The sequence below is a fragment of the Ahaetulla prasina genome, chromosome 10, assembly GCF_028640845.1.
Source record: "Ahaetulla prasina isolate Xishuangbanna chromosome 10, ASM2864084v1, whole genome shotgun sequence".
Classification (NCBI taxonomy): domain Eukaryota; kingdom Metazoa; phylum Chordata; class Lepidosauria; order Squamata; family Colubridae; genus Ahaetulla; species Ahaetulla prasina.
Genome location: NC_080548.1, coordinates 27239599 through 27253365, shown reverse-complemented (window position 1 = coordinate 27253365; position 13767 = coordinate 27239599). Strand labels below are relative to the sequence as shown.

Sequence of the window (13767 nt, the reverse complement as noted above, 5' to 3'; positions counted from 1 at the left end):
TATAGTCCTCTTAGGAATGGGGTGAGGTCAATAGTAGATTAATTAATTAATTCTTAATTAAGAATTAAGGATTCTTAATTCTTAGAACAGGAATGTATTTGTCAAAAGAGGCTGATGATGACATTCCTTGAAATCCTCTCAATCCTCCTGGAGTTTCCTGCCCATAGCCACTTGTCTGGAATTGTATAAGGTCTCTTGCTTGTGAAGGGGGTTAGAATAGAAGACCTCTGAGGTCCCTTCCAAGTCTGTTATTGTGTTTTGTTCCTTCAGGGCAAACCAAACAAAATGCTATATATCCCCCAATGTGTTGACTAAGAACATATTCTTTTCTAAAATATTTTATTAAACTTTATTGTAAGATGGAAATGCGGAAATAAACAAATGTTTAAAAAGTTGAAGAAGGAAGAGGAAAAGTACAGAGAGAAAGTGGCTTCCAACTTTACTCACTGCAGTACAATTAAAAATATATATCTCTTTTTGTTTCACATTTCAAGAAATTTCAAGTCATTTGTATAACAACTTCATTCACCATCAAAATTTAGAAGCAAAGTTTCATTAATTTTTCAATTTTGAGCAAAAAATGTCCAGAAGCATTTTCCACGTAGAAACAAAACGAGAACTGTTTTTCTGTTTAATTAAAACAGTTTTGCCACTTCTGACAATTTCGTATTTTCTGTATTCTTATAAATACAGAAAATACTGGAGGTTAAGGTACAAGGACCAATGAATATTGTCTATGAAGGTTGGTATCTTATGATTACCTACCATGAATTCCTGCTGAAACTGACGTGTATCATCCTTAAAGGCACGACCCGTGAACTTCTCAAGGGCTTGCTCTTCACATTTTTTGTGTACGTCCAGAAGTTCCTGGAGAGTCTCAGTGGGTAGCTCCAAGCTTTGCTCCATCAGTTGCTCATAGTGAGCAACAGCTTCCTGCACGGCTGCCCTGTTCTCAGTGTCAGCCAAGGCCAAGACTGCGTTCTCCAGGCAGGGAACGTTCCCACTGGAGATAGTATCCACATAGGTCTCGACCAATTTTGCCAACACTGCATAGAGAAAAATAATACAGATTGTTGGACAATCAGCCAAACATATTCAGTATCTCTGTTCATTGTGGAGCAGACTCAAGAATTTAAGGCATCTCGCCCCAACGTGCTTACCAATATCATCTACAGAGCTTCTCAGTCATCCAGGTCATGGTTGTCCCCAAGGTGCTTTTTCGAAAGGCAAGTAGATTTTCTTGGTTTTTCCTTGAAGATGTTTTGCTTCCTCTTGTTCATTGAACTGAACTGAACTGAAGAAGCTTCTTGGATGAGAAACAAAACATCTTCAAGGAAAAACCAAGGAAGTTCAGTTGAAAAAGCACCTTTGGGATATGCTTGCCAGTTGGGATGGATGCCATGCAACCTGGAATAGTATGGAATTTATGAAGCATACTACATGCAAATCTTCCAGACTTAACAATTGTTGATAAGAAAGACAAAAAAGTTTGGATAGTTGATGTGGGAGTATCATGGACATAGCAAAATAGAAAAGAAAGAACTGGAGAAGATAACAAAATACCAAGACTTGTAAACAGAGATAGAACAACTATGGCAAAAGTAAGCAAAGATGGAACCAATAGTAATAGGTCCATCGGGTGCAAACCCAAAACAACTGGAGCACCACTTGAACACCATCAGCATTGACAAAATCCCCATCAGTCAATTGCAAATGGCAGTTTTACCCGGACCAGCTTACAACCCAAGACGATACCTTTAACGTCACCAAACATGCACATCTGCCTATCCCAGGTCCTTAAGGACTTGATAGGTGGACAAAAATGCCAAATCCAGTGTAAACATCTCAGCTCAGTATAGAACCAAGCATCATAATAACGGAGCTAGAAGGACTCACAGTTCCCAGTGACAACATGCCCGCCTGGTAGAGTCTTTTCTTCAGATTTTTCATAGATATGATGACAGAATTTCTTTGCTTGCTCCACAAAACCTTTGTGCAGCTGATCATCCGCCATCTGTTCCACATTGCGTAAGTCCTCAGGTGTAGTAGGGCAATAAAAGGTGAAGCACTTCCGGGTGGGGAAGAACTGTTGGATGCATTTCCGTGGTAGATTGATTCTCTGCTCATTCTTATCGCTACCTAGAAAGCAACATGTCTATATTGTAGGTCAATCTGAATTGCATCTGCCAGTGGGCACTTCACTGGGGAAAGATCCCATCCCTATTAATTAGCACTATTTAATTGTGATCCTTATGAAGTGCAGGCATCTTCTCTTCCTTTGTCCACCCTCCCTCTCTTTTAGAGGCCACAAATCTATAATGTGAGTTTTTCTTGTTTTCAAATCAGTGATTTTGAATAATAAATAGAGATGATTCAAAATCACTGATTAAATAAACACACTGCACTGTGATCTACCCAGAGGGATTAGTGGAAAGGCAATCTCATTTTACAATGCCCTGTAGTCGGGTAAAATGGCAGATTCTCTGCCATTAATGGCATTAATGCGATCTACGATTTCTTGGTTTCTAGTCTGGTGGCTTCATTCTAGACCCAAAAGGTTTTGGTGAGTCTTTTTCTTCTTGAAGTCTATTCTGGTCCTCTCTAAAGAAGGAAAATTTAGGCCCAAATGGCTCCTATTCCTTACCCAAATGACCACATAGATCTTCACACTGAATTTGTGATCAGTACCTTTTTTTAATTTCAGAGCATCTTCGAGATATTCATCCTCCGTAATGGGTTGCCCATCCCGTTCCAGCTGCAGTGCGAAATCTCGCACCGCCCAGACAAAGCTTGGGAAGAAGTCGACAAATTCAGAAGAGTTGTCTGTATCTCCAGGAATGGAGGAAGCCTTTGCCTTGATATGTTCAGACAGCTCCGTCACAAAACTGTTGGCCCAGTTTAGGAATCAAACCGTGCACTTCTACAGTGAATAAACAGGATGGTCTTGAAGGATGGAGAGAAAAACCATCAAATAAATGAAACTTAGAGCAGGCCAATAAAGGAGACTGCAAAAATGCCTCAGATAGCTCCCACCTCAATTCTTGAGAAGATAAAAGACAGTGGAAAGGAAGGGCATTTAGACTGTCGTGATCGTGTAACTATAGCTGTTCTAATAAAAGTAGTTTTAGGTCTACATGGTGTCTGATCCTTACTCTGATCTACCTGATAGGGCTGATATAAAACAAACAAACATGAAACTGTGAAAAGCCCAGTTCTGTCTCTACCACAAAGCCAGATATGGTCAAGTAAGGAGAAGCGTATGTCTTAGTTGGTTCCTAAAAGCTACTTATTTGAAATTATATTTATTTGCCACAATTCTTTTCTTAATGTTGACTGTTGTGTATTCATTCTACAGGTGATGCAGCACAACACTAAAAGACTAGTTTCTCTTCAATCATTATTTATTAAAATATAGATAACAGTATATAGATATAATATAATTAACATATGGCTAAAGTTAGCCATAGATTTCTCTCTTTTCTGTACTGTGAAGGAGACTAAGTGCCAGAGAGAGTAAGTGCCAGAGAGTAAGTAGTCAAAGACTACTTCAGCTTCAACCACAACAATACACGAGCACACAATAGATTTAAACTTAAAGTGAACCGCTCCAATCTTGATTGTAGAAAATATGACTTCAGTAACAGAGTTGTTAATGCCTGGAACGCACTACCTGACTCTGTGGTCTCTTCCCAAAATCCCCAAAGCTTTAACCAAAGACTATCTACTATTGACCTCCCCCCATTCCTAAGAGATCTGTAAGGGGTGTGCATAAGAGCACCAGCATGCCTACCGTTCCTGTCCTATTGTTCCTTTTGGTTGTATCCAATTCGTATGGTTATTTCATGCTTATACTTATATATATTGTTGTGTTTGACAAAATAAATAAATAAAATAAATAAATAAATATATCTCGGCGCTTCTGAAAGATTTCTGAAAGAATCAAAAAATGCCAGATTAATTTTAGGGTAGGATTGATTGATGAGAGAGAAATCATTTTGAATATATTGAATTATTTAAAATGAAACTTTCTTCTTTTTTCTCGCTTCTTTTTCTCTTTTTCTTAGTCTATATTTATTTTTCTTAATCTTTTACCTCGTTTCTTAAACTTCTTATAGTTTCTTATCCCCTTCCATAAAAAAAAACACACAACCAAAATTATCCCTGTTGAAGAGCAATGTGGTTCTAATAATAAACTTCACCTATCCATTGCCTCAATCCATTTCTGTGTCTGTACAATACCCCAAAATGTAATATAGTCAACATTCAATCTAATCAAGGTTAGTGTGCTGGGGAATCGCAGTGGATGAGTTTGGAAATTATGTAGACAAGGACAGTGGTGGAATTCAGCCAGTTCGCACCACTTCGGGAGAACCGGTTGTTAACTTTCTGAGCAGTTTGGCAAACTGGTTGTTGGAAGAAATCATTAGGGCAGAGAACTGGTTGTAGGGCAGAGAAGTGGTTGAATCCCACCACTGGACAAGGATGTTCCTATTTATTTATTTATTTATTTATTTATTTATTTATTTATTTATTTATTTATTTATTTATTTATTTATTTATTTTATTTGTATACCGCCCTTCTCCCGAAGGACTCAGGGCAGTTCACAGCCAGTAAAAAACACAATACATACAATACAAATTAAAAACTATATAAAAACTGATTCAATAATCAATAATCAGTTGCCTCTGTGGCTCAGGCTGGTAAAACAGTCTGTTATTAACAGCAGCTGCCTGCAATTACTTGCAGGTTCAAGTCCCACCAGGCCCAAGGTTGACTCAGCCTTCCATCCTTTATAAGGTAGGTAAAATGAGGACCCAGATTGTTGGGGGCTATAAGTTGACTTTGTATATAATACAAATAGGATGAAGACTATTGCTAACATAGTGTAAGCCACCCTGAGTCTGCGGAGAAGGGCGGGGTATAAATGTAATTTTTTTTAAAAAATGGCCTAAAAATTTTAAATACAGTTTAAAACGCCGTTTAAAACCCTGAAAGCTGCCTCACTCCAAATCTCATTGCACAGAGCAACAGAGCTATTCTTGAGAAGGATACTGAAGCTTCTCCAGGGCAAACTGATCAATGATACCCACAGTGTTGTAGACCAGGGTGCTGCTCAGCAACACGGCCAAAGCGAAGATCCAGGTATCATTTTCATCACTACCCTAAAGGAGGACAAAAATAAGTTATCATCTGTTTCTGACTTCTGCTGAGGATATCTATGTGTATCAGAAGGTAACTTCTTACAAGAATAAAATACCATTCATTCACCAGCCAAGAATACATTAACTACAGTCGCAGGGTGCTGGGAGTTGTAGTTTAGGAAAATTTGAGGCCGTGTATTGTGGGAGTTTCAAATCACAGTTGGGGAGGGGTGCATACAAGCAAGTCTGGTTTCCCACATTTATTTGCCTTGTCAAAAGCCCCTGGGACTCTACAACTATGGAAAATACATGCCAGTTGCCAAGCTCCTAAATTTTGATCACGTAACCATGGTGGTGCTGTGATGGTTGTAAGTGCGACACTTTTTCAGTGCTGCTGTAACTTCAAACAGGCGCTAAATGAATATTTGTCAGTCAAGGACTACCTGCAGTGGTGGGATTCAGCCAGTTCGCACCTATTCAGGAGAACCGGTTGTTCACTTTCTAAGCAATTCGGAGAACCGGCTGTTGGAAGAAATCTTATTTTTTTCCCCCACTTTACAGGGCTAATCCTGTAAGGAAGGCAGGAAGGAAACATTCTGGTGGTGTTTCTAGCCTAATCTTTATTGCCCTGCTTGCAGAAACTGCCTCTCTGGCTAACCCTTATTACATTGTAAGAGCTAAGGCGAAGTGCTCATTGACGTGAGTGACGTTGATTTGGCCACGCCCACACGGTCACATGACCACCAAGCCACGCCTACCCAGCTGGTCATTAGGGCAGAGAACCAGTTGTTAAATTATTTGAATCCCACCGCTGACTACCTGTAAACAGATATCCCATCAGTGTGGTATTTTATACAAAGAAATACAGAAATACAAACTCACCTTTTCCACATCACCTAACCCCTCAGTATCCAGCAGGACAAGGGTTTGGTTAGGCCTGTCCGGATGGGGAACGCACCACATCCAAATTCCTTTTGTTTTAGCTTTCACTGTGGAGCCCAAAGGGAAACCTACAAATGGAAAAAAAGGCAGTGGTGGGATTCTGCCGGTTCTAGGCGGTTCGGCCGAACCGTTTGTTAAATTGGTGGCTCACCCCGCCCCTTGCCCCTCCCCTCCCCACCACTACTTACTGGCCTCCGAGCACACCAGGGGTGGTTCGGACCAGATTCGGGAATCTGGTCGTGATCATGGCGGGTGGTTCAGAGAACCGGTAGCGATGGCGACACGAGGCTCCGCCCACCCGCCCGGTTGTGTTTTTTAAATAATGTGTTTTTATTGTTTTACTACTGGTTCTCTGAACTGGAAGTTAAAAATGCTTTAAAACAGGGGTCTCCAAGCTTAGCAATTTTAAGATTTGTGGACTTCAACTCCCAGAATCCCTCAGCCAGCAAAGCTGCCTGGGGGATTCTGGGAGTTGAAGTCCACAAGTCTTAAAGTTGCCAAGGTTGGAGACCCCTGCTTTAAAAAGTAAAAGTAAGTTCCGACGATCAGCTGAGCAATGTGCTATGGTCGGAACTTTTCTTTTCTTTTTTTTTACTTTTTTGGCATTTTTTTTTACTTTAAAATGCTTTTAAAGGTAAAAGAAAGGGAAAGAAAAAAATGCACCTAGAAACACTCATAAACTGCTTTTGGGAAATAACTTAAGATGTGTTCTAGATGGGAAAACAGCAGCGTGGCTATTGATCTGAAAACCGCTTTCTGAAATCCTACTATTACTTACAAAAGAACAATGCCATTATCAAGTGAAACTGGAAAAGTGAAAGAATTCCTCCGATTTCTATCCCTTGCCTATAACTCTCCCTCTGGGGTTTTCCTGCCATTGGTTACAAGCCTGCAAATTCCCCCTTTCTGGTATGATTGACTTGCTCCTGGTAATTCCCCCTTCCAAGGTTAGAAAAGGGGGTGGATTGGAAGATGGCGGTTTCTTCCGATCCGAGACTTACGGAAGAAGCCTGAAAGCCCCAAACTTCTGTTGCTCTTTCTTTGGGAAACACCATTATTATTTATTTATTATTATTTTTGTCACAACATTATATACAAGCACATACAATAAAAGGAAATAATAGGACAGGAACGGTAGGCACTTTTGTGCACTTATGCACACCGCTTACAAACCTCTTAGGAATGGGGTGAGGTCAATGGTAGACAGTTTTTGGTTAAAGCTTTTGGGAGTTTGAGAAGAGACCACAGAGTCAGGTAGTGTATGCCAAGCATTAACTCTGTTACAAAAGTCATATGTTCTGCAGTCAAGATTGAAGCGGTTAACATTAAGTTTGAATCTGTTGTTTGCTCTTGTATTATTGCGATTGAAGCTGAAGTAGTCTTTAACCGGAAGGACATTATGAAGCCGCTTCTCAGCAGCCTCCTGCAGCTCTGGCCTCGAGGATCTGTTTCAGTGAGTGTTATCCTCCATTTACCTGCTTCTGCAGGACTTTAGCATCTCCAGTTAGCTTTCCTTGTCGAGCGAGAATTTTTCCCCAAATGTCCCGTTTGCTCCAGTTCTCTTATATGCTTTTTCCAAACTCCCTTCCAGATATGCCGTGCATTCTTTGGGAAATATCTTTCGAGGCAGAAGAAAACGTCTCTTTTGCAACTTGGATTCTTTTTCCAAAGCAGCATTTCTCAACCTTGTCCACTTTTAAGATGTGGGGACTTCAACTCCCAGAATTCCCCAGGGACTGGGAAACTGGGAGATGGAGTCCACACATCTTAAAGTAGCTGAGGTTGAGAAACCCAGTATTAAAGGGTCCAAATATGCCTGCAAAGCAGGGGTGAAATCCAGCAGGTTCTGAGAAGCAGCAAAGGCCACCTATGGCTGGCCCCAGAGTGGGGTGGGAATAGAGATTTTGCAGGATCCTTCCCCTGGGGTGGGATGGGAATGGAGATTTGGCAGGATCCTTCCCCTGCCACGCCCACCAAGCCACACCAGCTTGGAGAAAGAGATGAAAGAGAGAAAGAGAGAGAAAGGAGAGAAAGGGGGGAGAAAGATGCAAGGGAGAAAGAGGTGGAGAAAGAGATGGAGAGAAGGAGGGGGAGAAAGAGAGAGGAGGAGAAAGAGAGGGGGAGAAAAGGGGGGAAGAGATGAAGGAGAGAAAGAGGGGGAGAAAGAGAGATGGGGAGAAAGAGAGGGCCGAAAGAGAGGGGGGAAAAGGGAGGGGAAAAGAGATGAAGGAGAAAAAGAGGGGGAGAAAGAGAGATGGGGAGAAAGAGAGGGCAGAAAGAGAGGAGGAAAAAAGGGGGGAAAAAGAGATGAAGGAGAGAAAGAGTGGGAGAAAGAGAAGCCTGCCGACTAATGCTGGGAGGGACAAGACAAGAGGCTCAGAAGGGACCCTCCCTACTTTCTCCAGTGGTAAAGATAGGTGAAGAATTACACTTTCAGACATGTGACATTTATCAAGGCAGTGTCACAACAAAGTGAAACAGCTCATTTGCTCATGTTTCTTGACTGGTTTGCCCCACAAGGTTGACATTTTGTAATCTTACTATCATAAAGGTTATGATAAACTTCTGCAAGATCACATCAGTCCAAGATCCCTTGACAGAGGATGACTCACACTGGGCATTTTGGAAAATGAAAATTCTGGGCTCCGTGTACAACCTGTCCATCGGAGCAGAAAACCCTGGACTTGGGCATGTTCATTTTCCCACCCAGGTTTTCACCTTGTGGATCATCTCAGTCCTTCTCACCTGAGTTTTTGCCAGCCAGCTTGTTCATCAGGTAGGACTTGCCCGTGCGGTAGAGTCCCACGATGGATACCACCACCACCGGATTCTGGATTTCCGAGAGCATCTGGAGGGCCTCTGAAGAAGCATGGAGCCGATTTCTCCTGTTCTCAATCAGGCACACGGGAGCCTCCATCAGCCGCTGTGGAAGAAGATGTAGCTGCAGAGAAGATAGGGGCAGCTGCAGGAACTTTCTTCCCAAAGAAGAACTATAAAAGACCCTTCCTTCCCCCAAGTTCACGACCTCACGGTGACATCAAGCCCATCCCAGGTCAGTGAACACATGGGCTTTGTCATCCCCAACAGATCCCTTCTCAAGCCATCTTCCCGCCCAGATTTCCAGAAGCCACTCAGCTGAAAGGCAATGAGTCTTCAGAGCCAAGCCAAACCCTGGTAGCAGATCCGGTCCAAAGGGAGTGATGGGTCCCCAAGTCCCTGAGCTGAGACATAGATCACCATCCCCGCAACTTCCCTGGAGCCCCCACTGCCTCTGATTCCTGCCCACTCGGGTCTGATATGGCTCCAACGGAATCTCTGGCCAGCCTTTCACTCCCTCCCATCCTAGTTTCCAGGGGGCATTTGTACCAGGGGTGGTATTCACCTAACCTTCGCTACCGGTTTGCAAATGTGAGCGCACACACTACCTCTGTGCATGCACAGAGCGTCAAAAATATGGATAAATGGGACGTTATTATATCCGGGCGGGTGGGCAGAGCCACTCACAGCTGCCACTACCGGTTCTCCCGAACCAGATAGAACCAGATAAATACCACCATTGGTCTGTACCTCCCAGATCCCCTGTAACTGCTTGCAAAGGGGACCCATCCAGCCACTTCCGAAGATCCCATGTCCAGAAAGCTCCTGCCGCTGAGGCGAAGAGCCAAAGCCCAGAGGGGAAGTTGGGGGAAGCAGTTGCGCCCCTTGGTCGATCCCACCCACCCCCCCTTTTACCGTCTTTCCAAAGAAATCAATGGATCGCACGTCGACTCTCTTTGCAGCCCTCTGTGATCTTTTTCTTCCCACGCTCATGTCAGGGCTTTTATAAACTGGCAGTAGCCGAAACTGAAAGTGAGGCTGGTTAGTCAGATTCCAGGAAAGCAACCAATTTCTTGGCAGGCAGCTCAAGGCATATAACAAAGAGCAAACCCCACTCCCTCAATGTCAACCATATATTTATAAATATAATATCCCCCACCCAGCCTCCAAGAAATGAACCTCTACATGTCGGTGACCCCTTAATCCGGAGGCTTCCCAGCTGTGCTAAAAGGAATAACTTGATTCAGAGCTATTGGCAAAAAAAATATAAATCTCTTGTGGGGAGCTGCAGCTTGATTATTACCGGAGAATGTTGTTTCTTATCTATATTCTAAATGATTCTTGGCAAGCAAATATGGAACCCATAGTAATAGGCGCCTGGGGTGCAAACCTGGGGTAAAAATGTACTTAGTTTTTCAGCACATTTTTGTGCTGAAAACGCCCCTCGGCTTATATTCGAGTATATACGGCTTATACTCGAGTCCCAGTTTACCCCAGTTTTTAGGGTAAAATTGGGGACCTCGGCTTATACTCGAGTATATACGGCTTATACTCGAGTTTTTTTTTTTCTTTTTTTCACATTTTACCGGACTGAAGCCCTGCCGGTGCAGTGAGAGGGCGGGGCGGGGGAGCCGCCAGCCGCCTCAGCTGAGGGAGGGAGGGTTTCCCCAACCGGTAGGTGCCTCATTTCCCACCCTCGGCTTATACTCGAGTCCCCAGTTTACCCCAGTTTTTAGGGTAAAATTGGGGACCTCGGCTTATACTCGGATCGGCTTATATTCGAGTATATACGGTAATTGTCCTAAAACTGGCTAATGTGTGCATGTTGTGCACGCCCACAGGCAGCGAGTGTGCGCCCACATCACACACACCTGCACTGTCATCTGCACATGCGCAGAGGGTCAAAACCAGGACGTGATGACGTTTTGGAGGGGGTGGAGCCTCCCACTGGCAGTGCTACCGGCTCTCCAAACTACAGCAGCCAGCCCTACCAGCTCTTGTGAGCCGGATAGAGCCGTCTGCATTTCACCCCTGCAAACCCAAAACAACTGGAGCACCGCTTGAACACCATCAGCATTGACAAATTCCCCATCAGTCAATTGCAAATGGCAGTTTTACTCAGACCAGCTTACATCCTGGGACAATACCTTCCACAAACATCCGCATCTGCCTATCTCTGATCCTTGAGGAATTGATAGGTGGCAAAAGTGCCAAATCCTTTCAAGGATAAATCCGAAAAATGTTGGAAATGTCATCGGTCACCTGGATCATACTACCACATGTGGTTGACATGCGTGGAAGCTAAAAGATACTAGACTAGTATACAGACATGGTTGGAAAAAATGATTAAAAACATATAGATTTTAAGCCAGAAGTTTTTCTACTTGGGATCATACCAGAAATATATAGTAGAGAAGCGAGATATTTGATGGTGAACATTGTAACAGCAGCTAGGATTGTGTTTGCTAAAATTGGAAAAGCAAGAAAATACCTTTGCAAAATGATTTTATTAGGAAAATAATGGAATGTGCAGAAATGAGTAAATTGACATTTGAAATAAGAGAACAGGAAGAAAAGCAATATTATAAGATATGGGATATATTTTATCAATGGCTAGAAGGAAAGTTGTATTAGTAAAGATTAGAGAAAGAATATTATTAATTGAAACATTAAATTGAATGGTTTAGAACGATAGAATGAATGAATAGAATAGAATAGAATAGAATTTATTGGCCAAGTGTGATTGGACACACAAGTATATACTAGTGGATATGCCTATGGAATGAGAGGAATAAAGACTATAACCATTGGTTAATTAAAAGACTAGATACTAGATGGAGATAATATAACTTTAGATAAATTAAGGATATTTCTAAGTTGAAGGTGCACAAGAGATATGTAACCACACCACCGACACACAGTAATTGGATTGAAAATGTTTCTATGTTTATGTGTTTTGTCTTAAAGGAAAAAAATAAAAACTTTTTATAAAAAAAAGAAAAATTCCAAACCCAGTGTAAACATGGCATATAAAGAGCAGTGACCAAAACTGAAAGTGAAGTTCGTTAGTCACTTAGATTCCGGGAAAGAGACCAATTTCTTGGCAGGAGGGTCAAGGCATAAAAAAAGCTCAAACTACACTCCCTCAATGTTGGTGACCCCCTAATCTGGAGGCTTCCCAGCTCTGCTAAAAGGAACAACTTGATTCAGAGTTATTGGCAAAAAATATAAATCTATTTTATTTACTTATTATTTATAAATTTATAAATATAAATCTCTTGTGGGGAGCTGCAGCTTGATTATTACCGGAGAATGTTGTTTCTTATCTATATTCTAAATGATTCTTGGCAACTGTGAGAAATACAATAACGGTAAATCCCATAAAAAGGTAACGGCAACCATGAACAAGTGTAAAGCAGGTTTATTTCAAAAAGATATATATCAAAAAGTTTTTGCAGAAGAGTTCTCCGCAAGGGAGAATATGGTTTAAATCAGGGGTCTCCAACCTTGGCAACTTTAAGACTTGTGGACTTCAACTCGCAGAGTTCTCTCTTTTGAGAGCAAAGCTGGCTGAGGGACTCTGGGAGTTGAAGTCCACAAGTCTTAAAGTTGCCAAGGTTGGAGACCCCTGGTTTAAATACATTTTTGAACAATCAATGGGGCAATAACACCGCCCCCACCCATCATTATTTTTCACACATTACATAACATTTTTGTTTATTCAGCTGTGTCTTCTTCCTCTGGAAAGTCCCCCGGATTCCACATTTTCCCTTATGTCATTTACAAGAACAATGATTTTGTGTAAATCAGTGTTATGTCCTGCACCGGCAGTGGCGGCCCCTAGTGGTGGAGATGGTTTCTTGTTCTGTTCTGATTGGCTCCCACTTTGACAGCCGAGTATAAAAGGGCTGTCAAAGCAGGCGCGCTGTTCTTGGTTGTTGCTGGTCTCTGTGAGTTAAAAATAAACGTTGTGTGTGAACATCTGTGGAGCTTCAATTATTACGGAACCCACAGAATATAATACTGGCGACGAGGACTGAGGAAAGTACGTGAGCTGCTGAGCTGCTGAGCGAGCCAAAGTGTGAATTTCTCCTCAGAGCTATTCAGATCCCTGTCCTACAGAGCAAACCATGGCATCGCCTCAGAACTTTGTGCCTTTTAACCCAGCGACCGAATCGTGGGAGGCGTTTGTAGCCCGTTTTGAATGCTTTCTTATTGCCAATGAGTATACAAACCTATCTAGTGAAAGGAAGCGTGCTTATTTCCTGGGTTTCTGTGGGGCAGAAATGTTGATGGCCCCCCAGTCAATTCATGCAGGGACTTGGGATGACTTCATAGCTAAATTAAAAAGACATTACGCCCCGGCACCCTCCAGAATTGCCCGGCGGCAGCTGTTTTACCATAGGGATCAGGCTGAGGGGAATCGATAAACCAGTATGTAGCCGCTTTACGGAAAGTGGCGCGCCATTGCGAATTTGTTGATCTGGATGATTACCTTTTGGACCGGCTCGTCAGCGGTGTCTGGGATGAACGCCTCAAGCAACGTCTCATCGCTAAGCAGGACCTCACATTTCAGATGGCATTAGATGAGGCATGTGCCTCAGAGCTGGCCACTCTCTCATTAGCTGATATGCCTCGAGGGCAGAGCCGCAGATAGCGAAAGGAGCAACAATTCATTTCAGCGAAGCTGATCCACTATATGAGGAGGAGGAGGAGGAAGACGCTGTCCATCACCTTAAAGAGGTTAAGAAACCAAATACTCATGCGGGAGATAGCCTCCCTCTGACTGGCTGTTTTGGGTGTGGGGGAAATCATATGCGAGCCGCCTGTAATTTCAAAGACGCAATTTGCCGCCTTTGTGGCCGA

At 42.7% G+C, this 13767-nt stretch overlaps 1 protein-coding gene and 1 pseudogene across 1 annotated transcript in view; both read right to left on the bottom strand.

The window, feature by feature from the left end:
• The window catches only part of LOC131204161 (guanylate-binding protein 1-like), a 59076-nt gene extending 49201 nt beyond the window's left edge, over positions 1–9875 (bottom strand). The window contains exon 1 of the mRNA XM_058195062.1: positions 9817–9875. The gene's annotated coding sequence lies outside the window, so the exon portion shown is untranslated. The remainder of the gene's footprint in view (positions 1–9816) is intronic.
• The window catches only part of LOC131204152 (guanylate-binding protein 2-like), a 32686-nt pseudogene extending 22780 nt beyond the window's left edge, over positions 1–9906 (bottom strand).
• Positions 9907–13767: the final 3861 nt, after the last annotated feature.